Source organism: Neofelis nebulosa, chromosome 16 (genome assembly GCF_028018385.1).
Source record: "Neofelis nebulosa isolate mNeoNeb1 chromosome 16, mNeoNeb1.pri, whole genome shotgun sequence".
NCBI classification, from domain to species: Eukaryota; Metazoa; Chordata; class Mammalia; order Carnivora; family Felidae; genus Neofelis; species Neofelis nebulosa.
In genome coordinates, this window is record NC_080797.1 from 25,936,269 (window position 1) to 25,962,091 (window position 25,823).

A 25,823-nucleotide genomic window follows, 5' to 3' on the forward strand; every position below is an offset into this window, starting at 1 on the left:
TCAAACTCGCCTCAATGAGTTGTGAAGCTTATTTTCAGTAATATCTTTTTTTTAACTTTTTTTTAAACATTTATTCATTTTTGAGAAACAGAGAGAGACAGAGCATGAGCGGGGGAGGGGCAGAGAGAGAGGGACGCGCAGAATCCGAAGCAGGCTCCAGGCTGTGCGCTGTCAGCACAGAGCCCGACACGGGACTTGAACTCACGAGCTGTGAGATCATGACCTGAGCCGAAGTCAGATGCTTAGCCGACTAAGCTACCAAGGTGCCCCTATTTTCAGTAATATCATTTAAGTAACTAGACTCAGGACACAAAGTAGGTACTCAAAAAAATTAGTCTACAACCTTCAGGAAAATTATCTGTTATAATATTAGAAATATACTGTCAAAATAATCTCTTGGAAATTTTTGAAATATACTTTATATTTTTCAATTCCTGTTTCAAAAAAGTAATGAATCTGGGATGCCTGGGTGGCTCCGTAGTTTAAGCATCCAACTTTTAATCTCAGCTCAAGTCATGATCGCACAGTTCATGGGATCAAGTCCCATATCAGGCTCTGGCCTGACAGTGAGGAGCCTGCTTGGGATTCCCTCTCTCCCACTCTCTCTGCCCCTCCCCTGCTTGCTCACTCTCTCTCAAAATAAATAACAGCTCTCTTGCTCTCTCTCTCTCTGTCTCTCTCAAAATAAATAAACATTAAAAAAAAAAGTAATAACCCCTAAGGTCAGGAACATGACAGGGATGTCCCCTCTCACCACTGTTGTTCAACGTAGTGTTGGAAGTTCTAGTCTCAGCAATCAGACAACAAAAAAGAAAGAAAAGGCATTCAAATCACAAGGGAGAAGTCAAACTTTCACTCTTCCCACATGACATGATACTCTACTTGGAAAAGCCAAAAGACTCCACCAAAAAACCACTAGAATTACTACATGAATTCAGCAAAGTCACAGAATATAAAATTAACGTACAGAAATCTGTCGCATTTCTATACACCAATAATGAAGCAGCAGAAAGAGAAATCAAGGAATCTATCCCATTTACAATTGCACTGAAAACCATAAAATAGCTAGGAATAAACTTTTTTTTTTTTTTTTGAGAGAGAGATTGACAGAGCGTGAGCAGGGGAGAGGCAAAGAGAGACAGGGAGACAAAGAATCCCAAGTAGGCTCCAAGCCCTGAGCTGCCAGCACAGAGCCTGACATGGGGCTCGAATTCACAAATCGTGAGATCATGACCTGGACCAAAGTCGGATGCTCAACCAGCTGAGCCACCCAGGCGCCCCAACCTAGGAATAAACTTAACCAATGAGGTAAAAGATCTACAACCTGAAAAGAATAGAAAGTTTATGAAAAAAAAAGTGAACAAGACACAAAGAAATTGAAAAATATCCCATGCTCCTGGATTAGAAGAGCAAATATTGTTAAAATGTCAACACTACCCAACGCAATCCACATATTCAATGCAATCCCTATCAAAATAACACCAGCATTCTTCACAGAGCTAGAACAAACAATCCTAAAATTTGTATGGAACCAGAAAAGACCCCAAATAGCCAAAGCAATCTTGAAAAAGAAAACCAAAGCAGGAGGCATCACAATTCTGGACTTCAAGCTGTATTACAAAGCTGTAATCATCAAGACAATATGCGACTGGCACAAAAACACACTCAGATCAATGGAACAGAATAGAGGACCCAGAAATGGACCCACAAACGTATGGCCACCTAATCTTTGACAAAGCAGGAAAGAGTATCCAATGGAAAAAAAGACGGTCTCTTCAGCAAATGGTGCTGGGAAAACTGGACAGCGACATGCAGAAGAAAGAACGTGGACCACTTTCTTACACCATACACAAAGATAAACTCAAAATGCATGAAAGATCTAAACGTAAGACAGGAAGCCATCAAAATCCTAGAGGAGAAAACAGGCAACAAACTCTTTGACTTTGGCCACAGCAACTTCTTACTAGACATGTCTTCAGATACAAGGGAAACAAAAGCAAAAAGGAATTATTGGGACCTCATCAAGATAAAAAGCTTCTGCACAGCGAAGGAAACAATCAACAAAACTAAAAGGCAACTGATGGAATGGGAGAAGATACTTGCAAATGACACATCAGATGATGGGTTAGTATCCAAAAGTCTATAAAGAACTTATTAAGCTCAACACCCAAGAAACAAATAATCCACTGAAGAAGTGGGCAAAAGGCTTGAACAGACAATTTTCTAAAGAAGACCTCCAGATGGCTAACAGACACATGAAGACATGCTCAACATCACTCATCATCAGGGAAATACAAATCAAAACAGCTGTCAGAATGGCTAAAATTAGCAACTCAGGAAGCCACAGATGTTGGCGAGGATGCAGAGAAAAGAGGAACCCTTTTGCACTGCTGGTGGGAAACTGGAGCAGCCACTCTGGAAAACAGTCTGGAGGTTCCTCAAAAAAGTAAAAATAGAACTAGCTTACGACCCAACAACTGCACTACTAGGTATTTATCCAAAGGATATAGGTGTGCGGATTCGAAGGGGCACATGCACCCCAATGTTTATAGCAGTTTATAGCAATGTTTATAGCAGTGCTATCGACAATAACCAAAGTATGGAAAGAGCCCAAATGTCCATCAATGGTTGAATGGATAAAGAAGATGTGGTATGTATGCGCGCGCGCGCGCGCGCACACACACACACACACACACACACACACACACACACACAATGGAATATTACTCAGCGATCAAAAAGAATGAAATCTTGCCATTTGCCACAACATGGATAGAACTAGAGTGTATTATGCTAACTAAGCGCAATAAGTCAGACAGAGAAAGACAAATGTATGATTTTACTCATAGGTGGGATTTAAGATACAAAACAGATGAACATAAGGGAAGGGAAGCAAAAAATAATATAAAAACAGACAGACAAACCATAAGAGACTCTTAAATACAGAGAACAAACTGAGGGTTGTTGGTGGGGTGTTGGGTGGGGGGATGGGCATTAAGGAGCACACTGATGAGCACCGGGTGTTATATGTAAGTGATGAATCATCAAATTCCATTCCTGAAGTCATTATCACACTATATGTTAACTAACTTGGATTTAAATAAAATTTTAAAAAATTGTTCTTAAATAATGAATCTGAACTTAAGATAAACATGCATGATCAAATCAACATAGTCAAATGAAACTTAAAAGTTTTACAACAAAAGTTAACACAGACTCGTGATTTTTTAAACACTCAGTAGTGGGGAGGGAAGCAGTCATCCATTTACTATACAAAAGAAAGAAATTCTGAATGTTTCCATTCTCTTGCCTCTAACTCCCATCATACTTCTTCCTCATTTTAGCAGAAAGGGGATTGGGTGATCCAAGTTCACGTGGAGACCCTCAACAGAAGCATTTTAGGAGTCTATTAAAAAGTAAACCCAAAAAGCAATATAAGCAAGCTGGGCGGATACAGGAGACACAGTTCACTGCCATATCTTTCTATAGCGCCTTCAAGAGAATTTATTACACCGTAGGCTTGTGAGTGAAAGCCCTAAACGCCATGGAACTATGTTGCATGTTTCAACCCACCTTCTCCATCTGTTCCACCTCAATCCTGTGACCCGATTAAGAATAAACACCTGACATATGTTTAAGCAATGCATTAGCTAGAGAATAACGGTGATATTTCTCTCAAGAATCTGAAGTAGGACAGCAAGTTAGCGACTTTGAGGAACAATTTCTAGAGGGGCAACAACCAAGAGAAAGCAGATAAATCCAGTATACAGAAGAGAGCAAAGCAAATGCACCACGACTGCAAAGACTAGAAACCACACGGCATCTGAAACATGAAGTAAGCAAACTCAGGCCCTAATAGTCTCCATGAGACTAGGCATACTTGAATTTGAAAGTCTCTGTACCCCTTTTTATTTTAGGCAAGCTTGATGGATCTCTGTTCTTGCAACCATAGAGATGTATCACTATTTGATTTTTCTGCTATAACTTTTTACTTTGGTATAATATTAAACTTAAAGAAAATTTGCAATAATAGTACAAGGAGCTCCCATATGCCCTCTACCCAGATTCACAAGCTGTTTATATTTGGCCTGATGTGCCGTATCAATTTTTTGTATCTATATCTACTTACAGATGTACATAAAACTATTTTCAGAAGCATTTGTGAGAAAGCTAGAGATGCCGTGCTTCTTTATCCCTAAAAAACTCAGTGTATATTTCCTTAAAACAAAGATGCTGTCTTTTAACATCACAGCCCTTATCGAAATCAGGAAATGTAATGTAACACAATAAGATTACTTAATGCACAATCTATAGTCAAGCTTTATTGATTATCACAATAATGCCCTTTATAGCTATTTTTTTAGTCCAACATCCAATTCAGGAGCACGCACTGCCCTTAGTTATCATATCAACTGTATCTCCTTTAATTTGGAATAGCCTTTCTTTGTGTTTCTTGACCTTGACATTTCTGAAGAGTATAGCCAGTTACTGAAAGTCCCTCAGTTTGGATTTGTCTGATGCTTCCAGATGACTAGACTTATTAGATTTTCACAGGATTAACACTAACGTGATGTTACATCCTTTTTCATTCCATCTTATTAGGAAAAGGTTGGTTTGTCCCCATATTGCCAATGTAGCATTTGATAACTTGGTTAAGAGAGTGAACACCAGGAGAACTATAGACAAATTTCCCTGATGAACATGGATGCAAAAATCCTTAACAAGATATTAGCCAACCAGATCCAACATTACATTAAAAAAATCATTCACCACGACCAAGTGGGATTTATACCTGGGATGCAGGGCTGGTTCAATGTCCGTAAAACAATCAATGTAATTCATCACATTAATAAAAGAAAGGACAAGAACCACATGATCCTCTCAATAGATGCGGAGAAAGCATTTGACAAAATACAGCATCCTTTCTTGAAAACCCTCAACAAAGTAGGGAGAGAAGGATCATACCTCAAGATCATAAAAGTCATATACGAAAGACCCAACGCTAATATCGTCCTCACTGGGGAAAAACTGAGAGCTCTCCCGCTAAGGTCAGGAACAAGACAGGGATGTCCACTCTCGCCACTGTTATTCAACACAGTATTGGAAGTCTTAGCCTCAGCAGTCAGACAACAAAAAGAAATAAAAGGCATCCAAATCGGCGAGGAGGAGGTCAAACTTTCACTCTTCCCAGATGACATGATACTCTATATGGAAACCCCAAAAGATTCCACGAAAAAACTGCTAGAACTGATTCATGAATTCAGCAAAGTTGCAGGATACAAAATCAATGCGCAGAAATCGGTTGTATTCCTATACACCAACGATGAAGCAACAGAAAGAGAAATCAAGGAATCAATCCCATTTACAACTGCACCAAAAACCATAAAGTACCTAGGATTAAATCTTACCAAAGAGGGGAAAAGCTACACACTAAAAACTATAGAAAGCTTATGAAAGAAATTGAAGAAAACACAAAAAATGGAAAAATATTCCATGCTCCTGGATTAGAAGAGCAAATATTGTTAAAATGTCAATACTACCCAACGCAATCCACATATTCAATGCAATCCCTATCAAAATAACACCAGCATTCTTCACAGAGCTAGAACAAACAATCCTAAAATTTGTATGGAACCAGAAAAGACCCCAAATAGCCAAAGCAATCTTGAAAAAGAAAACCAAAGCAGGAGGCATCACAATTCTGGACTTCAAGCTGTATTACAAAGCTGTAATCATCAAGACAATATGCGACTGGCACAAAAACACACTCAGATCAATGGAACAGAATAGAGGACCCAGAAATGGACCCACAAACGTATGGCCACCTAATCTTTGACAAAGCAGGAAAGAGTATCCGATGGAAAAAAAGACGGTCTCTTCAGCAAATGGTGCTGGGAAAACTGGACAGCGACATGCAGAAAAATGAACGTGGACCACTTTCTTACACCAGACACAAAAATAAACTCAAAATGCATGAAAGATCTAAACGTAAGACAGGAAGCCATCAAAATTCTAGAGGAGAAAGCAGGCAAAAACCTCTTTGACCTTGGCCGCAGCAACTTCTTACTCAACACGTCTCTGGAGGCAAGGGAAACAAAAGCAAAAATGAACTACTGGGACCTCATCAAAATAAAAACCTTCTGCACAGCGAAGGAAACAACCAGCAAAACTAAAAGGCAACCGACAGAATGGAAGAAGATACTTATAAATGACATATCAGATAAAGGGCTAGTATCCAAAATCTATAAAGAACTTATCAAACTCAACACCCAAAACACAAATAATCCAGTGAAGAAATGGGCACAGATATGAATAGACACTTCTCCAAAGAAGACAGCCAGATGGCCAACTGACACATGAAAAAACGCTCAACATCACTCATCATCAGGGAAATACAAATCAAAACCACCATGAGATACCACCTTACACCTGTCAGAATGGCTAACGTTAACAACTCAGGCAACAACAGATGTTGGCAAGGATGCGGGGAAAGAGGATCTCTTTTGCACCGCTGGTGGGAATGCAAACTGGTGCAGCCACTCTGGAGAACAGTATGGAGGTTCCTCAAAAAATTAAAAATAGAACGACCCTACGACCCAGCAATTGCACTACTAGGTCTTCATCCAAGGGATACAGGTGTGCTGTTTTGAAAGGGAACATGCACCCCCATGTTTATAGCAGCGCTATGTACAACAGCCAAAGTACGGAAGGAGCCCAAATGTCCATCGATGGATAAATGGGCAAAGAAGATGTGGTGTGTATATACAATGGAGTATTACTCGGTGATCAAAAAGAATGAAATCTTGCCATCTGCAACTACGTGGATGGAACTGGAGGGTATTATGCTAAGCGAAATTAGTCAGAGAAAAACAAATATCATAGGACTTCATTCATATGAGGACTTTAACACACAGAACAGATGAACATAAGGGAAGGGAAGCAAAAATAATACAAAAACAGGGAGGGGGACAAAACACAAGAGACTCTTAAATATGGAGAACAAACAGAAGGTTATTGGAGGGCGTGTGGGAGGGGGGATGGGCTAAATGGACAAGCGGCATTAAGGAATCTGCCCCTGAAGTCACTGTTGCACTAGATGCTAACTATTTGGATGTAAATTAAAAAGTAAAATTAAAAAAAAAAAAAAAGAGTGAACACCAAGTTATTATAAGGGTGGTATTAAAAAGAAAGTTTCTCCACTACCATTCTAAAATAATAATAATAATAAAAGAGTATCTCAGAAACAATAAAGGGGTTTCTCTTTTCTGGAAACTCTTATCTTGATACCACAGAATAGCTCTATATTTCTGCCTCTAGGGCATGCGTGATTCATGATAAATTATCATGATTAGACTACAGAAACAATCTTTCTAGCACCATATATAAACACAATACAGGATACAAATATAGATACACGGATTTATAGAGATGTATATAGATAGACATATAAATATAGATACAGAGATGTGCGTACATATGTGTGCATCTATATACACATACCTATGAAAAAGCATATGAAAAAGCAGTCAACAGGCTTACACAAAGACTGACATTGAAAGACAGGATATAACACTACTAATTTGTTTGACCTCCCAGTAAGTCTGACTCCTAACAACATTTAAGTTTTCTTTCACTGGGCTCAGTAATCACGCTATTGATTTCAAACTTAAGAACCACGGAGCTCTACTTCAGGCTCTAATGGAGTAACCAGCACCAAACTCACCTCCCACTGTTACCAACCACAGAACGGGATAAAATAGATGAGGTACCCATTCCTGGTATTAGAAAACAGGAAATGCAGGGCGGCGCCTGGGAGGGCTCAGTCAGTTAAGCGACGAACTCTTGATTTCGGCTCGGGTCATGATCTCAGGGTTGTGAGATCGAGCATCACATCGGGCACCGCGCCGGGCATGAAGCTTCCTTAAGATTCTCTGTCTCCCCTCTCCTTCTGCCCCTCATCCTCTCCCTCTCTCTGTCTCTGTCTCTCTCTCTCTCTCTCTTCCTCACAAAAAACGAAAAAGACAAAAGAAAGAAAATAGTGCAATACTGTCATCCTCGTAAGCCGAGCCCCACTACCATTCTGGCTCTCTGCGTGGGCACAACTGGAGTCCTAAGCAGAGCCCCAAAGCTCTACTGAACCGGAAAGGCAAAGGTCAGAGTTCAGGACAGTTGAAGAAGCTGGAATCCTAAGTAGAGGGCACTAGGGAAGTGAGAACTGCCAACAGGGGCCCCTGCCAGTCCTTGACCGTGGGCTGGGATGTGAGTGTGCATGAGCCACACCGGGTGCAGGCACTAGGTAAATAACAATGCACGGCTGTTATAGTTAGGAAATATAATGGATACCACAGATTAAACAGTGCTGTGAGATACTGAAGGCCCAGCCCAAACAAATTGCGGAGACACCTTCCTAACAACTTGGAAATACCTGGGCATCCAGCTGAAACACCACAAAGGCCACACCTTAGGCTTTAACCTGCCCAATAAAACCTAAAAGCAAACCTTTATAAGATCCTCAGAAGAGACAGGGTTTGTAGATTAGGGCCCACCATATTGGAGGAGTTTGGGAAATATCTTTGGCTTTCCATATATTTGCCTTAATAGAATGCAAAACCAAGTTTACACAAGGTAGAGGTAATTGCCCAATAACTGAACAGCCCACTAGAACAACAACAACAAAAATCACTATTCTATGGAGGAAGACAACGGAATCTAGAGGTCTCTAAAATGTATCATCCACAATGTCCTTCATGCAGAAATTAATAAACATGAAAAAAAGAAAAGTGTCTATAGGCAAGAACAAACACATGAAAGGAGTTAATAAGGCCCAAGATGAACCTACTTAGCATACATGACTTTAAAGCAGTTAATATAAATACTTGAAAGAAGCAGGGGAAAATATATTCAAAAAATTAAAGAAAAATTTATTTTAATGAGAGAAGAGATAAGGAATCTCAGCAGCAAAGTGGAATTGTAAGAAGGAAATAAGCAGAAATTCCAGGATGCAAAATTATAATAACTGAAAGGGGGGAGGGGGAATCCCTTGATAAGCTTAACAGTACATTTGAAATGGCAGAAGAAAGTGTCTGTAAATTTAATGACACATCAATAGAAATTATCTAACCCAATGACCTGAGAGACAAAAAGATTGAAGAATTAATGAAAAAATAAACAAAACTTAAAGAACCTGTGGGACAAAAATCAAAGAGTCTAAATACACGTAAAGAGGGCAATTAGAAAAGAGAGGGCAATATTTAAAGAAATAATGGCCCAAAACTTCCCAAGTTTGATAAAAAATAAAAAACACTAACTCACAGATCCAAGATGCTCCGTGAACTCTTAAGCGGGATAAATACAAAGAAAACAACATCCAGGTGTGTATAGTCTCACTACTGAAAACCAAAGAGGAAGAGAAAGTTTTAAAAACAGCCAGAAGAAAAGAGACGTTAACTACAGGGGAACAATAATAAGAATGACTGCCTGCTGCTCGTGAGAAACAATAGAGGCCAGAGGACAAAGGAGCAATATCTTAGAAGTGCTAAGAGGGGAAAAGAAAAAACATTTCAGATAAAAGAAACGCTGACGTAGGCTGTCACTATTAGAACTGTACCACAAGAAGTAATAAAAGATGTTCCTGAGGATGAAAGGAAATTACACCAGATACAAACTCACATACAGAAGAACGAAGAGTACTTGAAATAGTAAGTAAGTGCATAAACACACGAGAGTGTTTTCCTCTTACAATGTCCTCAAAAGACATCTATTTAAAGTAACAGTAACGACACTGGAAGGTGGGGTTTAATGCATGCAGAACTATGTCAACAATAGCACAGGGAATCGGGCCAGGGTTAAACTGAATGATACTATTTTTTAATTGTTAGATTTGCAACGTGGGAAGCAGAGTGTGGGAAAGGTCCAGCGTGAGCGGTTCCTTACGGACTCTTACATAGACCTTGACAGGGTCAGGATGCACATTTTTAGCCCTAGAACAACCAATAAAGAAAACTATCAAGGGATATATAACTTAAGAATTCAACAGAAAATTAAAAAAAAATTTTTTTTTAAAGGGAGTGTCTCTTTCTTTGTTTTTTGGGGTTTTTTTTTTATGTTTATTTATTTTTGAGAGAGAGACAGAGCATGAGCAGGGGAGGGGCAGAGAGAGAGGGAGACACAGAATCCGAAGCAGGCTCCAGGCTCTGAGCGGTCAGCACAGAGCCCGACACGGGGCCCGAACCCACGAACCGTGAGATCGTGACCTGAGCCAAAGTCTGACGCTCAACCGACTGGACCACCCAGGCTCCCCTCAATAGAAAAATTTAAATGAAATAACTTTTTAAATGAATAGCTGCAAAGAGGACAACAAAGGAGTGGGGGATGGGGGGGGAAGTAATGATGACAACAAATACCAAGAAAGTACACTTAAAGCCAACCAGCCATATCAATAATTACATTCAATTTAAACGAACTAGCAATTCCAATTAATGAGACAGAGACTGTTAAGGCTACTTTTTTAAAGACTGGCCCCACTATATGTTGTCTACCATTACTCTGTTTTAAATATAAATGCACAGACTGAAAATTAAAGGATACAAAAAGATATGTCATGCTCATGCAAGCCAAGACAAAGACTGCTGTAAAAGATAGAGGATAGGGGCGCCTGGGTGGCGCAGTCGGTTAAGCGTCCGACTTCAGCCGGGTCACGATCTCGCGGTCCGTGAGTTCGAGCCCCGCGTCGGGCTCTGGGCCGATGGCTCGGAGCCTGGAGCCTGTTTCCGATTCTGTGTCTCCCTCTCTCTCTGCCCCTCCCCCGTTCATGCTCTGTCTCTCTCTGTCCCAAAAATAAATAAAAAACGTTGAAAAAAAAATTTTTTTTTAAAAAGATAGAGGATATTTTACAGTGATAAGGGAATTCATCCCAGTGATATTAAGAAGACATCCTAATTATGTATGTACCAAAGAACAAAGTTTTTCCATTTATATCCAGAGTAGAAAAATATATTCTATATCCAGAATATTAAAAGTATCTAGAATATAAAATATTGACTTGTATCCCGAATTTAAAAGAACTCTTACAACTTAATAATAAAGTGGCAAATAACCTTATTTCTTTTTCAGTGTAATAGCATGAAACAAATACTTCACAAAGAAAGATACACAGGGGCGCCTGGGGGGCTGTCGGTTGAACGCCCGGCTCTTGATTTCGGCTCAGGTCACGGTTCACCGTTTGTGGGATCGAGCCCCACACTGGGCTCTGCGCTGACAGTATGGCGTCTGCTTGAGATTCTGTCTCTCTTCCTCTCTCTCTGCCCCTCCTCTGCTCTTTCTCTCTCTCAAAATAAGTAAATAAGCATTAAAGAAGAAATTGCAGAAGCAGAAAAACAACAAACATTGGATTGATGATAACCTACTTGCAAAGCTCTGTTCCTAACAGTTTACCTGCATTATTTCATTATTTCAAGTAATCCTCAAAATGACATTGGCAAGTCCATTTTAAAAATAGCGATTTTTAGGGCATATTATTCTATATGATACTAGAATGGCAGACATGTGACATTATACATTTTTCAAAACCCACAAAACTATAGAACTCCATATATGCTACATATATAACTACATATATTTAAAGCAAATCCTGGACTTTAGTTAATAATAATGTATCAATATTGACACATTAAAGCACAAAGAGGTACCTGCTCAAGGTCACCAGGCCAGAGAGGTACAAAGCCTGAGTTCATACTCCCAATGAACTCAAGCTAAATAAAGCTAAGTAGCTTTTAAATTTTTTTTTTCAACGTTTTTTATTTATTTTTGGGACAGAGAGAGACAGAGCATGAACGGGGGAGGGGCAGAGAGAGAGGGAGACACAGAATCGGAAACAGGCTCCAGGCTCCGAGCCATCGGCCCAGAGCCCGACGCGGGGCTCGAACTCACGGACCGCGAGATCGTGACCTGGCTGAAGTCAGACGCTTAACCGACTGCGCCACCCAGGCGCCCCAAAGCTAAGTAGCTTTTAAAACAGGAGTGTTCACCTACTTTCACCAGCTCAAAATGTAGACAGAACTCAAGAAAGGAAAGTAAGATGCTCTCTAACTAAACAATCCTACGGTTTTAATAAGAAGCGCTAGCCTGGGACAGAAAACCCGGCACAACTGAGGAGGAAAGAAGGGACGGGCCCACAACCACAAGGCACTGGCACTCTAAAACATGCTGTGATTCAACTTTCGTTCCCTAAAGACTTCTTTTAATTTTGGTGAATAAATTAAGAGCTCCTACCGTTTGTAGACCTTTACACACACTTTCCTCAGTGATACTTATTTACTAGATTGATTAAATTAATATTTGATTTTTTTTTTTTTTTTTTTTTAAAGACCAATTCAGAGTTACCAGCAGAGAGGCACCTGGGTGGCTCAGTCGGTTAAGCATCCAACTCTTGATTTTGGCTCAGGCCATAATCTCGCAGTTTGTGATTTGGGCCCCACGTTGGGCTCTGTGCTGACAGTGCAGAGCCTGCTTGGGATCCTCTCTCTCCCTTTCTCTCTGCCCCTCCCCGGCTCGTGGTTGCTGTCGCGCTCTCTCTCTCTCTCCCCCTCTCTCTCTCAAAATAAATAAACACACACAAAATAAGAGTTACCAGCAGGAATTGCTATTTAAAAAATATATGAGCTTTCACCAGAGTATCATTGGTTTTTCTCTTTTCCTTCTCATTTTTAACTGATGACCCTTTCACTCCACATGTATTCCACATTCTGTATTTCCACTTCTTCCCTTCATCATTTGCCTTTCACCTTTCATTAAAACTGCCATCTCAAAGGTCACCTTGTGACATGATTATCATTTTTCCTCCAAAAGCCCCTTGGATCACCAAATCTAAGGGCAAATTCCACGCTTTTGTCTCCGTGATTCGCACTAGGACCATCTTTTTTTCCTCAGCTTCTGTGACCCTGTGCTGTTCTGGGGCTCCCCTCGATCTGGAGAGTATTTCTCTGTCTCCTCTTCATCATCGCATTCTTCCAATGTGCCCCAGAGCCGCCTGCACTAAAAGTAAACATTTGCCTTTGGTGAGTTTCACTCTGATCTCGCACGCAATTGAGTCTCTACTGTCCGTCTCCAGGACCCGGGTCTTTCCTAGTTCCTATCACCTCCTAGCCGCCTCCAGTTGGACGTCGCTACAGTACAATTCAACACTCACAGTACAAAATAATACTCACTACGTACAAACAGGTGCCTTATCTTTGACTCCTCCTTGTCCCTGACCCTCAACATCCCCCGAGTCACCACATTCTGTTACCGCCCTACAGAGTTCCCCGCGCACCCACAGCTCCGCCGTCGGACAGCCTCTTCACTGCAGATGCCTCACTCCCCTCCCCCACCCCACTGACCCCCCCCCCCCGAGACCCCACTGCTCATTCACCTTCCTCAAGCACAGTTGTGGAAAAGGCATACTTCAGTAGCTCCCTGGGCCTTGGCTCGGCGGCGACATGTGTGTGTGATTTTGCCACACTCCCTTCCTTGTCTTTTCCCTGTACCAGCAGCCAAGGGGTCTATGAGCTCCAGCTAAACACACACACTCTGGGTTCCTGCTTCCATGTCTTCTCTTCCTGTTAACATCTCGTGACTCAGGTGTCACTTTCCCCATCAAGTCTTCCCCAAGCCTCCCAGAAAGCAGCAATTTTTCCTTCTCGATCTACCTCGTATCACTTTAAATTCCACAGGGCCCTGTAGTTGGTTTTCACTATACTTTCTTTGCTTCTTTCCTGGAACGGAAATCCAAGTTTTAGGGGCTTTTCTCATAATGTCTGCCGAATAAAACAATTAAACTTTGTAGGCATGTCCGTATTCTCTTTGTACTATACTTATGTATACGTATAAGTACACGGGTACATATGTGTTAACATAAGTTTTAAAAACTAGACAAATGAATAACTGAGCCTAAATTATAGAACTCTCGATGTCAGGCTAAGAAGAGGGAGCCACTAAGGAGTGTGGGCAGAGAAGCCCTTCTTCAAGCGATGCGTGAGAAAAGTGAGTACTCTTACCCTATTTCCAAAATCAGCCACTGTTCAACTTGTTTTCATCTATCAATCCCGTAATGTAAGAGGGGTTTGGTTTGGAACTAAAATACCTGTCTAGGCCGTTTGCCCCTCAAAAGTATTTTCTGGCAAGAATCAGTTGGGATAAATGGAAGGAGGAAAGCTTTACCTCTTTTGACCAAGTCCCTAAGCAAAAGGACCAGAAGATCCACTCAATTCCTTGAACCACCACCTCAGGGCTAAACCACCCACTTCTAGAAAAAGCAGCAGACAGCCAGCAAGAGACTAGGACTATGCCGCAGGAATACAAGGAGTGTGTGACAAGCCAATCCACGGATAACATACTGCCAAAGCAAAGAAACTGAAAATGGAAAGTTTCCCTCTCTGGAGGGCATGCCCTGAGGCTATTTTTCAGAGAATTTCTAGAATTTTTACTTAGACCTTAAGACATTTTACTTAGAAAGTCCATTTGGCTTCATTTTCTCTTAAGTATGTGCTTCAAAGAATAGCTCTGAGGTTGGACATTCTTACCAAATGAATATGCTGATGAAGGTGCTCACTTAGGATTAAAGTTTTTCCTTGGGTTTAAAAATATCCCACTTACAGTATAAAACTAGCTAAAGTTTAGGACAGTTACCATTGTCATTTCACTCAATGGAAAACTCATGAACTCTGAATTAAGTGGTGTGTTTTTTAAGGAATATTTGTCAATCTATTTGCTCAGGCATTCAACATTCACTCCTACAGAAGAGTAAATTTCTTATTCAAAATGGTACTTTTGCCTATTAGCAATTTTGCAGGTGCAAACTTTAATATTTGATACTGAAATCAGTAGAACACCAATAATAAAAATACACCAAAAATAAAATAGCATAACAACTATTGATGACTTTGTAAATATATATATATATATATATATTAAAGTTATTTAGGCAGGCATCATCTACATATTTTAAAGTACAAGTGAACTCCTTCCAATGTTATCTCAAAGCTTTACTGTTGATAACTACCATTCATAACCTATCAAATCATATCAATCATCATCAATCATATCAAAAGGAATAAGAGATACAAAAAGGGCAAGATTTATTCTGATGTAGAGAATAATTCTACAAACTGTAAGTTTTCAATAAAGTAAAACATGTAACATTACTGAAATATTGTTCGCCTTTATTTACTGTACCTGCGTAGTAATTAAATTGTAAGGCATAAAAGCTCAAAAACGCTGCTGATGTCAACGATCTGTACTGCCCAGCAATTTCGAAAGCAACATAGCTGCACGATATATCTGCTTACTCACACTTTCTACATCTCAACCAACATGACGGCAAATTGCAGAAGTGATTTCCAAAATAACCATCACTCTACTTACTCAGATAACTAATTGTTAGAATCATCTTTTTAAAGAATTCTGTTACTTACTACTAGGGGGATATTATCATGTGTTAGTAATAAAGATTCTTCCCGATGAACATCTCCAGGGTATCCTATTCTCAAAATATTCATTTGCAGTATTTCATAATACCAATTGTTATTTGTTGTGCTTATTTATAGATGCGGCACAAAGAACAATGCATCTATCTCTCGTTACCTTATCCGTGAGGCTTAGAGATGTACGGAATTCTCCTCAACGGTAATTTCTAGTCTCCTCAGAACTCATCACATTCAGGAAAGGAGTGATATTTAAACACACCCGGTGCATGCTGGTATTTTTTTCTAATTTTTAAACTTTCTTATATATCATACATGAACGTACGCTACATGAAACACAAACGTAACCCTAAACATCCTCCATACTGAGTTTTTGTTTATTTTGTTTCGCTTCTCTGCACTCCTTGGTGTTCATTGCCTTTGAATTCCTCCCTCTTCTCCCCATGTCCTTCTACATCAATACCCGCATGGGGTATTCCCGACTAACAATCCATTGTATCTGCTTATCTCCTGCCCTGTTCACAGAATCACGTACAAACACACTTAGGCAAAAATGCATACACTACTATGGGGTTTTGTAGCACAGACTGCCAATGTACTCAGGTATCTACCTTCCTTTTCTTCCTTTGAGCCCCCCCCCCCCCCGCCACCACCAAATTCGGGCTGGGCTGTACCACAGGAGGCTGCTTGTGACCATGGGACTAGGTATGGTCAAGGAGGATATTGGGACAGAAATGTTATAGGCAACTTTGACTGGATAGCTTTAAAAATAAAGTGGCTTTCTCTCCATGTTTTCTGTCTTTCTGAAGGATGACACTTAAAAGATAAGGTACTTGGGAGCAACTGCCATCTCAGACCCAGAGACTGAAGTCACACGCTGAAGAGGACAGAGCTTCCCCAACACCTGGGTCCCTGATGATGTCACAGAGCAGAGCACTCCCAACACTCCCCGGACTGTTAGATGCGAGTGAAACAAATTCTCTTCTTTAAACCACTATGCCTTCGCAATACATATCTTATTATGAATGTTTTACACACACAAATATATTTTTTCTGCATCTCGTTTTTCTTTGTGAACAGCAGCTCATGGAAATTCCTCTAAAAACACCTGCTATCGTTTTTATTCATTCCTTTCAGTTGCTACCACCTAATCCTTAATGAAAACAAAGTTTGCTCAACATTCCCCTTAAGTTTTTTCATCTCATTTTCTTTCTTTTTTTTTTTTTTTAAGCGTTTATCTTTAAAAGAGAGAGAGAGAGAGAGAAAGAAAGTGGGGGAGGAGCAGAGAGAGATGGAGACACAGAATCCTAAGCCGGATGATAAGATAAGATGATAAGAGAATAAGATAGGATAATAAGAAAAGATAAAATAAAATAAGACCTAGTTGTTATCTCATTACTATTCTTTTTTAATTTTTTTTTTTAATATTTATTCATTTTTGAAAGGCTGAGAGAGACAGAGCAGGGGAGGGTCAGAGAAAGAGGGAGACACGGAATCTGAAGCAGACTCCAGGCTCCAAGCTATCGGCACAGAGCCCGACGCGGGGCTGGAACTCACGGACAGAGAGATCATGACCTGAGCCGAAGTCGGCCGCTTAACCGACTGAGCCCCCCAGGTGCCCCTACTCTTCTAATTTGCATGTGCCTGAAAACTGCTGTGTCTTAGCCCCTTGTCACACATTTTGGATCTATATGAATCTGTTCTTCTGGAAAATGCCCTTTCACACTTTTGGTCCACATCTGTCAGTAAGACCTCCTGCTGTGCTCTACACATTAACACACAGTCTGTCCCAAATATTTTCCCCATACATGTATTATATTTCCACTGACCTTGTCTGTTGTGGGTTTTTTTTTTTTTACCACACAAACCCTTTTATTTCACTCAAGTCAAATACTACTATCCTTTCTTTTATACGTTCTGGATTAGGTTAGAAAGATCTTATGATTCCCAGATTTTTTTTTTTTTTTTTTTTTTTTTTTTTTGCAAGATTTCTGTTGCTTTAAGGCTTTTTGTCTGGGCATTTACAGATTGTTTAGTACATCCAGAATTGGTTTTTGTTTCTGTTTGCTCTTACAGGACAAGGACCCAGTTTTATTTTCTTCCATATAAATGAAAGATTGTACCAGCATCATTTATTGTCTTTTCTCAGTGTATTGATAATGAACTTTGTTATTAAATTTTTATTTTTACTGGGATTTAATTTTTTTTCTTGACATGTCCTTTTTGGTTTTGGTGTCAGAGTCTGTCTCCTAAAATGAATTGAGAAGTATTCCTTCCTTCTATACTGGCTCAAAGAATTTGTATAAATTGGAATTTGCTCTTCCTCAAATGCTGCCTTACATAAATGTGGCTGTAGCTGTAGGGGGAAAAAATATTTTGGTGCCCTTTTCAGATAATTATAGACAGTCTTTTATAGACAGTCTTCTGAAGGAGACCAACACTCACAAGTGCTAGGTTTATAGAATTACTCGCATTGTGGAATCTGAAACTTTCCATGCTCTGTCACAGTAAGTTCTGTTAGTCTCTCTTGAACTTGGAATGGACCTTTTACCCGGGCGTGATTTTATGACAGCATGCACTACTCGTCTGGAAAACATCAGTGCAATGAGTTACATGGGTCTCCAAATATTGAAAATTTCATACTCCAATATCAAAACTTCGCATTGGTTAACATCCCCACTGATCTCATCCAAAAAGTCTTAGTATTAGAAAGCTCTCAAGCTCACAAGTGACTGACACAAGTTTTCCAAAATTCTAATATTATCATCAGCAACAAATATCATCAGTTGTTTTACTTGAAGTGACAGGCGCATTTTGTTCACTGTGCAGAGAACGTCTGCCAAATATCCAGGTCTGAATAACCGTCGTTTGTCAGCCATTGCTTCAAATAAAAACAGGATTCCACAAAACAGCAGCAGTTCCTAACTCAAGGAATCACACAAGTGTTTCTCCTCTGGGCAGCCACCATACCTCCGTGTGCCACCCAAGTTTTCAATCAAAGTTCCATTTCATCACCCAGGTATCAAAAATGCATATCGGATTTCACAAAATTAATAGTTTCACTGCTTGCTTCATCAAAAACATTCTGGAGTAAAATTGTCCAGTTTTTCCCGTGACCGTGTGGCCCTGAAGAATGGAACAACTGCAAGTACGATTTGGTGCCGCTGCCTTGATTTGGGCAAAGATACAGGTCTACCCAGCACTGCACCTGCACCATCGGTGCAAATGTCAATACAGTAAAGTAATCAATAAACAACATCTAAATATTACTACAAAAATAACTTTGACCTCACAAAACCTCACGGAAGGGTCACGGACTGCGGGCTCATGGACACTTTGAGAACCCACCTACCCTAGAGAAACTCTTACACATTTGTGTCACGATACATGCACATGATCGTTTGTAGAATTATTTGTAAAATCCAAAAATTAGGGGCGCCTGGGTGGCTTAGTCGGTTGAGCGGCCACCTTCGGCTCAGGTCATGATCTCATGGTTCATGGGTTTGAGGCCCACGTCGGGCTCTGTGCTGACAGCTCTGAGCCTGGAGCCTGTTTCAGATTCTGTGTCTCCCTCTCTCTGCCCCTCCACCGTTCACTCTCTGTCTGTCTCTCTCTCTCTCAAAAATACATAAAAACATTAAAAAATTTTTTAAATCCAAAATTGATAACAGATTCAAAAGAATATGGCAAGAAATTGTGGCAGATTCATTTAACAGAAAGCTAGATGGCACAACAAAGATGATCACAGCAGATTTACCAACATACTACTGAGCAAAAGAAGCAAAAGACTATCTATAAAGTTTACTTCTATTTATATGAAGTTTAAAATCTACTAAAATAAGAATATTTCCACTTTTAAGGATACCAGCGTTGGTGATAAAATCAACTTTAAAAACAAAGGAGGGAAGTTATCAGAAAAATCAGGAAAGCTGTTTACTTCTCGGGAAGATAGAAACGAGCATGTTTGGGAAGGGTCAGACAGCAGGCGCCTGGCATGTGAGCAATGATCTAACCCTTGCCCGGATGCTGTTTACAGTGGTATTCCTTGGGATACTTATTTATTATGTTTTGGGACACTGTGTGTATCTGAATTTATATTCAGGCGAAATGTTTACAAATATCAATTTTTTCACTTATTAGGTCAATAATGTAAGTTTTGCTATCTTGGATGTATTTAGATTCTACATTCAACTAACAGATTCACAAAGGGAAGAATGCCTCATTGGCATTACATGTAAGAAGGAAGCAACATCCTTTTTTACACGATAAGTGAGAACATTCAATATAAGTGAAGGTGAAGTTCAAAGGAAAGTTTCTATTTTATTTAACAAAAAGAGCAATTTCTACCATCTGTTCTCTGAAAACTGATGGCCGCTCTGAAAATTGATCTCCCCTTGTTGTGCTGTCTCTTACTTCATTTTCAGTGACAACGGTTTTCCAAATGACTTAAGCTGTGTCAGAAATCTTTCCTAAGAACACTAAGAGAAAAAGCCCACTGCTTAATGATGCTCACTGTCACAGAATTCTGTGATGTACATATCACAGGAAATGTGTTAGCAATTACAAAGGCAAACAAGTTCAAGCGTGTTTGCGAATGATAGGCGAGTCAAAATAAAGGATCACTCTCTCTGAACATGTTTTCCCATAATGCCCAAAATTAATTGGAAATGTAAAAGAACACCTTTAAATATTTTATAGGTGTATATATTTTTAATCACCAAAAGAAAACTACAAGTCTTTAGCTCTCATAAAACAATATTGCAAAAATTACTCATGTAACATCTATGGTATTTTCCACACAATTATAAATTTAAAATGAAAGCTGTGGTTTACAAAGTTTGATTTCTAGGGGCGCCTGGGTGGCTCAGTCGGTTAAGCGTCCGACTTCAGCTCAGGTCACGATCTCGCGGTCTGTGAGTTCGAGCCCCGCGTCGGGCTCTGGGCTGATGGCTCAGAGCCTGGAGCCTGCTTCCGATTCTGTGTCTCCCTCTCTCTCTGACCCTCCCCCGTTCATGCTCTGTCTCTCTCTGTCTCAAAAATAAAATAAACGTTAAAAAAAAAAAAAGTTATAAAGTTTGATTTTCTAAAGGCTAATTCAGTATTTTTGGACTCCCTAAAGTTTAAAAGAATTAAATCCTTATTTAATGCTTCATGACATATAAACTCTCTAATCTGCATAACATTTCATATTAGTAGGGGCGCCTGGGTGGCGCAGTCGGTTAAGCGTCCGACTTCAGCCAGGTCACGATCTCGCGGTCCGTGAGTTCGAGCCCCGCGTCGGGCTCTGGGCTGATGGCTCGGAGCCTGGAGCCTGTTTCCGATTCTGTGTCTCCCTCTCTCTCTGCCCCTCCCCCGTTCATGCTCTGTCTCTCTCTGTCCCAAAAATAAATTAAAAAAAAAAAAAAAAAAAAAAAAAAAACATTTCATATTAGTCAACTCTCTCCACACTCACTGCCTTTTTTCACATAAGCATTGCAACCTCCTAAATTTTTACTGTAAACATTAAAATTGACTAACCTAGATTACCATCAAAACTTACCATCAAAACTCACAACAAAAGCCTCTGAAATAGATCTGAGATTTACATATAAAAATAAGATTTAAAAAGAGACAAAAATATGAGTTTTCGTTGTTGGTGTTTTTTTCCCCCTAATCTTGGAAGAGGAAATGCTTTTCTGGGTCTGGTACAAAAACCAGAAGCCATAGAGAAAAGATGGACAGATCCAGCTTTTAAAAGAAAACTTCTACACACTAAAAAGAACACCAGAAATAAATCAAAAGATATAGAGAAAGATGCTCACAAGATAAATGACAAAGACCGGAATTCTTTAGCACATTATATAAATTGTCTAGGAATCACAAGGAAGACAAACAATTCAATGAAAATATGGAAAACTCTAAGAAAAGACATCTCGCAAAAGTGAAATTAAAACAGACAAAAAATATGTTCATTCTCATTTATAATAAATGTAAATAGTAAATAAATAAAATAAAATAAATACATAAATAAATAAAAACAAGAGGATGCTATGCTTCATGTCACAGAGAAGCAAAAATGTCTAGAACTGAGTGTTGATGAAATTGGGAAAACAGACATTCTCACCCCATCAGTGCGAGTATAAGCAGATATAACCTTTTGTTAATAGCTTTGTTGAGACGGACATGACGCCTGTACCAGAAAGTCACCTATTTAAAGTATACAATTCAGGGCCACCTGGGTGGCTCAGTTGGTTGAGCATTTGACTTTTGGTTTCGGCTCAGGTCATGATCTTATGGTTCCTGGGATCAAGCCCCACGTCAGGCTCCATGCTGACAGCACAGAGCCCCTCTCTGCCTCTCTCTCTGCCCCACCCCCTCAAAATGAATCAATAAACTTTAAAAACATAAAAAATAAATAAAGTATACAATTCAGTGGTTTTTACCATATCAGAGAACGAGGCAACCATCACCACAATCTAATTTCAGCACATTTTCATCACTCCACAAAAGAACTCCCAGACCCTTAGCCATCATTCCCCATTCTTCCTGCACCTGCAGCCCTATGTAGACAGAACCTTACTTCAAGGGCAATCTGTTGATGGCAAGAAAAAGTTTAAACGTGCAACCCTGTGAACGAGCAATTCCATTTCACAGAATATATATATAAAGAATAAGCATACGATACACAGAGATTTACACAGGGATGTCCCTGAAACACTGTTCGGGCAACATACTCTACATAAACTATATCCCTCAGTAGGAAGCCATATTAATAAAATACTGGTATCGCAGTAAAATACGATGTAACTATTTAAAAGAATGGAGACAATTTCTGACATAGAAATATTATCAGAATATATATTTCAGTTAGAAAAGCAAACTGAAACAGTATATAATGATCTATGATCTCATTTGTATAAACAAATGAGACATTCCTAGAAAATTTTTAAAAGAATACACATTAAATTTTTAGCGATGATTACCTCTGAAGAATGAAGATTAGGTGTTAAGAAAATGAAGATTAAATATGTAATTTAATATTTCATATTTCACTTTATTTTTTTAAGTTTGTGTATTTATTTAGTGAGAGAGAAAGAGCACGAGCAGGGGAGGAGCAGGGGTAGAGGGGGAGGGAGACAGAGAAGTGTAAGCAGGCTCCGTCCGCATTGACGCAGGGCTCAATCTTATGAACCGTGACATCATGACCTGAGCCGAATTCAAGAGCCAGACGCTCAACCAACTGAGCCACCCAGACGCCCCATTCATATTTCATTTTAAAATAAACAATGTTCTCGAAACATTGCTCTTTATGATTTTTAAAACAGCACTCGGCAATAACAAAAGCATTTTTAGATGAGAACATCCACAAGACACATCAGGGTTTTCTTACACAGACGTGCGAGGCTCTAGCAATTTCAAAACAGAAAAGCATTGGGGCGCCTGGATGGCGCAGTCGGTTGAGCGTCCGACTTCAGCCAGGTCACGATCTCGCGGTCCGTGAGTTCGAGCCCCGCGTCAGGCTCTGGGCTGACGGCTCGGAGCCTGGAGCCTGTTTCCGATTCTGTGTCTCCCTCTCTCTCTGCCCCTCCCCCATTCATGCTCTGTCTCTCTCTGTCCCAAAAATAAATAAAAACAAAAAAAAAACACAAAAAAACACAAAAAAACAGAAAAGCATTGATCATCATGCCCATAAGTAAATGTTTAATACAAGTGACTAAAGCAAGCACACATAAAGTTATCCTAAAGGATAACCATGCATATCACAACATAACTATATATTTAAATTCAGGGAAAAATATCCAAGTTTGAAAAATATCTCTGGGAAACAGATAAAAATAATAAAACATTATGACTGGTATTTTCTATTTCAAATAGGAAAGTATTAAAAATTTTTGTCCTGCAAACACAAAAAAATATAATTCATATTTTTATATTTACGAAGGCAATATAAATTGCTACTTCCTCAGCCTTCAAATGGCTCCTGTTTTTCTTTGCTTTTTATTTTCATTCTCATTTTTGCATGTAATAAATTCTTTACTCGTATCTTACAGTAACATACAATTTTCAATAGGCTTCCAAGTGTTAATTTTTATTCTAGAAGTTAAATTGTTAATGATACTAAACTTACAGAAATCCATCATTTCAATTTTACCATGTAAGATATAATTCATTACCCCAAAGAAATATTTAGAGGTGCATATAGAGATTATTAAAGACATTTTTCCCCAGGATTATTTATATTAGGGAAAAGTATTAAAAATCTCAATGCTGAACAGTAGGGATAAGTTACATTAACTCGGAATACTTCCATAATTTGAAATATAATACAGCCATTAAAAACAGATGCTTAGGAACAATATTTAATAGAAGGAAAATTACTCAAAATATACAAAGCGATACTTGGTATCACCTCAATTTCCTAAGGAAAAATGTGTGTTTAAAGGATACATAAAGAAAGAAACTGAAAGGTAATATAATACTTTGCATACATACTTTGCATAAATACAGAGTTTTTATCTCTGGGTGTTGATTTTATAGGTGGTTTTATTTCCTTCTTCACATGTGTCTGTATCTTCCAAAATATCCTCAATAAAAATCCACAGATCACTTTATAATTATAAATACTGCTTTAAAAGAAAGATGAAACCAAGATAATTCTCACCCTGGGGCGATTCAGCATATACTTTTTAAATATTGCAGTATGGAGAAGAAAGATGATAAGAAAACTTCATCCAAAAGTCTAAGACAACTATGTAATTGTACAAAGGATTATTTTAGCCAAAATATAAGCACTGGGTCTGTTTTAAGATATGAAGTAAGTTGATGTTTACATGCAAACTTCTCAACGGTGCCAAAACTATTTTCACAGTATGCCAGAAACAAAAACAAAAACACAAAGGTGTGGAAAAAAATAAAGGCACACACATTTAAAACTGAACCTCTGGTGCCACGCATGACAGCTTTAATGCTTTCTGAATAAAGATATTACTTCATCGAAGACCCCCAAAAGATTCAAAAGCCAGCACTTCCTTTCAATTATTTTAATTATTCTGTGGTAACCAGCCTCAGTGCTAAGAATTAGTACAGAATAAAAAAGTAAAAAGAAAAGTGGTTGGGGACGACTTGGAATGACTCGCAAAAACAGTAACAATTTGGAAAAGAAAGAAATTCAAAATACGAGCACAAGGGGTGCCTGGGTCGCTCAGCTGGTTAAGTGTCTGACTTGATTTCAGCTCAGGTCATTATTTCAGGGTTCCTGAGTTTGAGCGCCACCGTCAGTGCTGAGCCTGCTTGGGATTCATTCATTCTCTCTCTCTCTCTCTCTCTCTCTCTCTCTCTCTCTCTCTCTTCTGTCTCTCCCCACTCCATCCCTCCCCAGGGATGCGCTCTCTCAAAATAAATAAATAAACAAAAAGAAAAAAGAGCTCAAAAGAAGGTGCATCCGCATGCGACAAGTATTTCCCTCAAAGGCTTTTTAGAACTTTTTATTTCAACAGGTTTTTTCAGCAACAGGATTGCACCAAAAAACAAGACCCTACATGCCTTTAACTGGAGCCATCATATGATAAATATTACTGAAAGCAGCAGCAATAATTCCACCAGACTGAAATTTAAAAGAAAAAATAGCCTGTCCTCCTCCATTATCAACAAAAATTAAATTATATGCTCATGCCACTGTTTGGAATATCTAAGAAAGAGATCAACTTCCTTTGTGATATTTTATAAACAGGGTGGTGAGAAAACCCTTTCATGTTGAAAATCGCCAAACTGAAATTGAATTTTAGAAATTCTTAGAAGCATCCTCATTAAAATGAAAGAAAAAATGAAAGATAAAATTATTTAATTAAATTTATTAGAAACATTAAATCTAAGTCCAATAACATTTTTCACATTTGCACATTTAAATTACCATTTCCAATGCATATTCGTTATTCTCATTAATTTTGGTAATGATCCTGTCACATCAATAATTAGCCTCTCGTTAAGCAAAAACTAAACTAATATTCTTGACTTCCCTGGGTCACATGACTAGAGAGTGGTAAAGGCAAGTGAAGGACACAGTTCATCAGACTCCTAATCTAACAGTCTTCTATCACACCACACAGGTGACCGAAGCGTTTCACTGGTGCCATAAGCAAAAATAAAAATAATAATGATGATTTTCAAATTTCCTAGAACAGAAATTTTAACAAGAAAATAGCAAAGCAGGGACGCCTGGGTGGCTCAGTCGGTTCGTAAGTTCCCACCCCACATCAAGCTCTGTGCTGATAGCATGGAGCCTGCTTGGGATTATCTCTCTCTCCCTCTCTCTCTGTCCCTCTCCTGATCGAACTCTCTCTCTCTCTCTCTCTCTCTCTCTCTCCCTCCCCCTCTTTCAAAATAAAT

General features: G+C 39.2%; 1 protein-coding gene across 15 annotated transcripts in view; it reads right to left on the reverse strand.

Moving 5' to 3' along the window:
* CEP112 (centrosomal protein 112) overlaps nucleotides 1-25,823 on the reverse strand; it is a 413,866-nt gene that overhangs the window by 332,225 nt on the left and 55,818 nt on the right. The window lies entirely within an intron of this gene.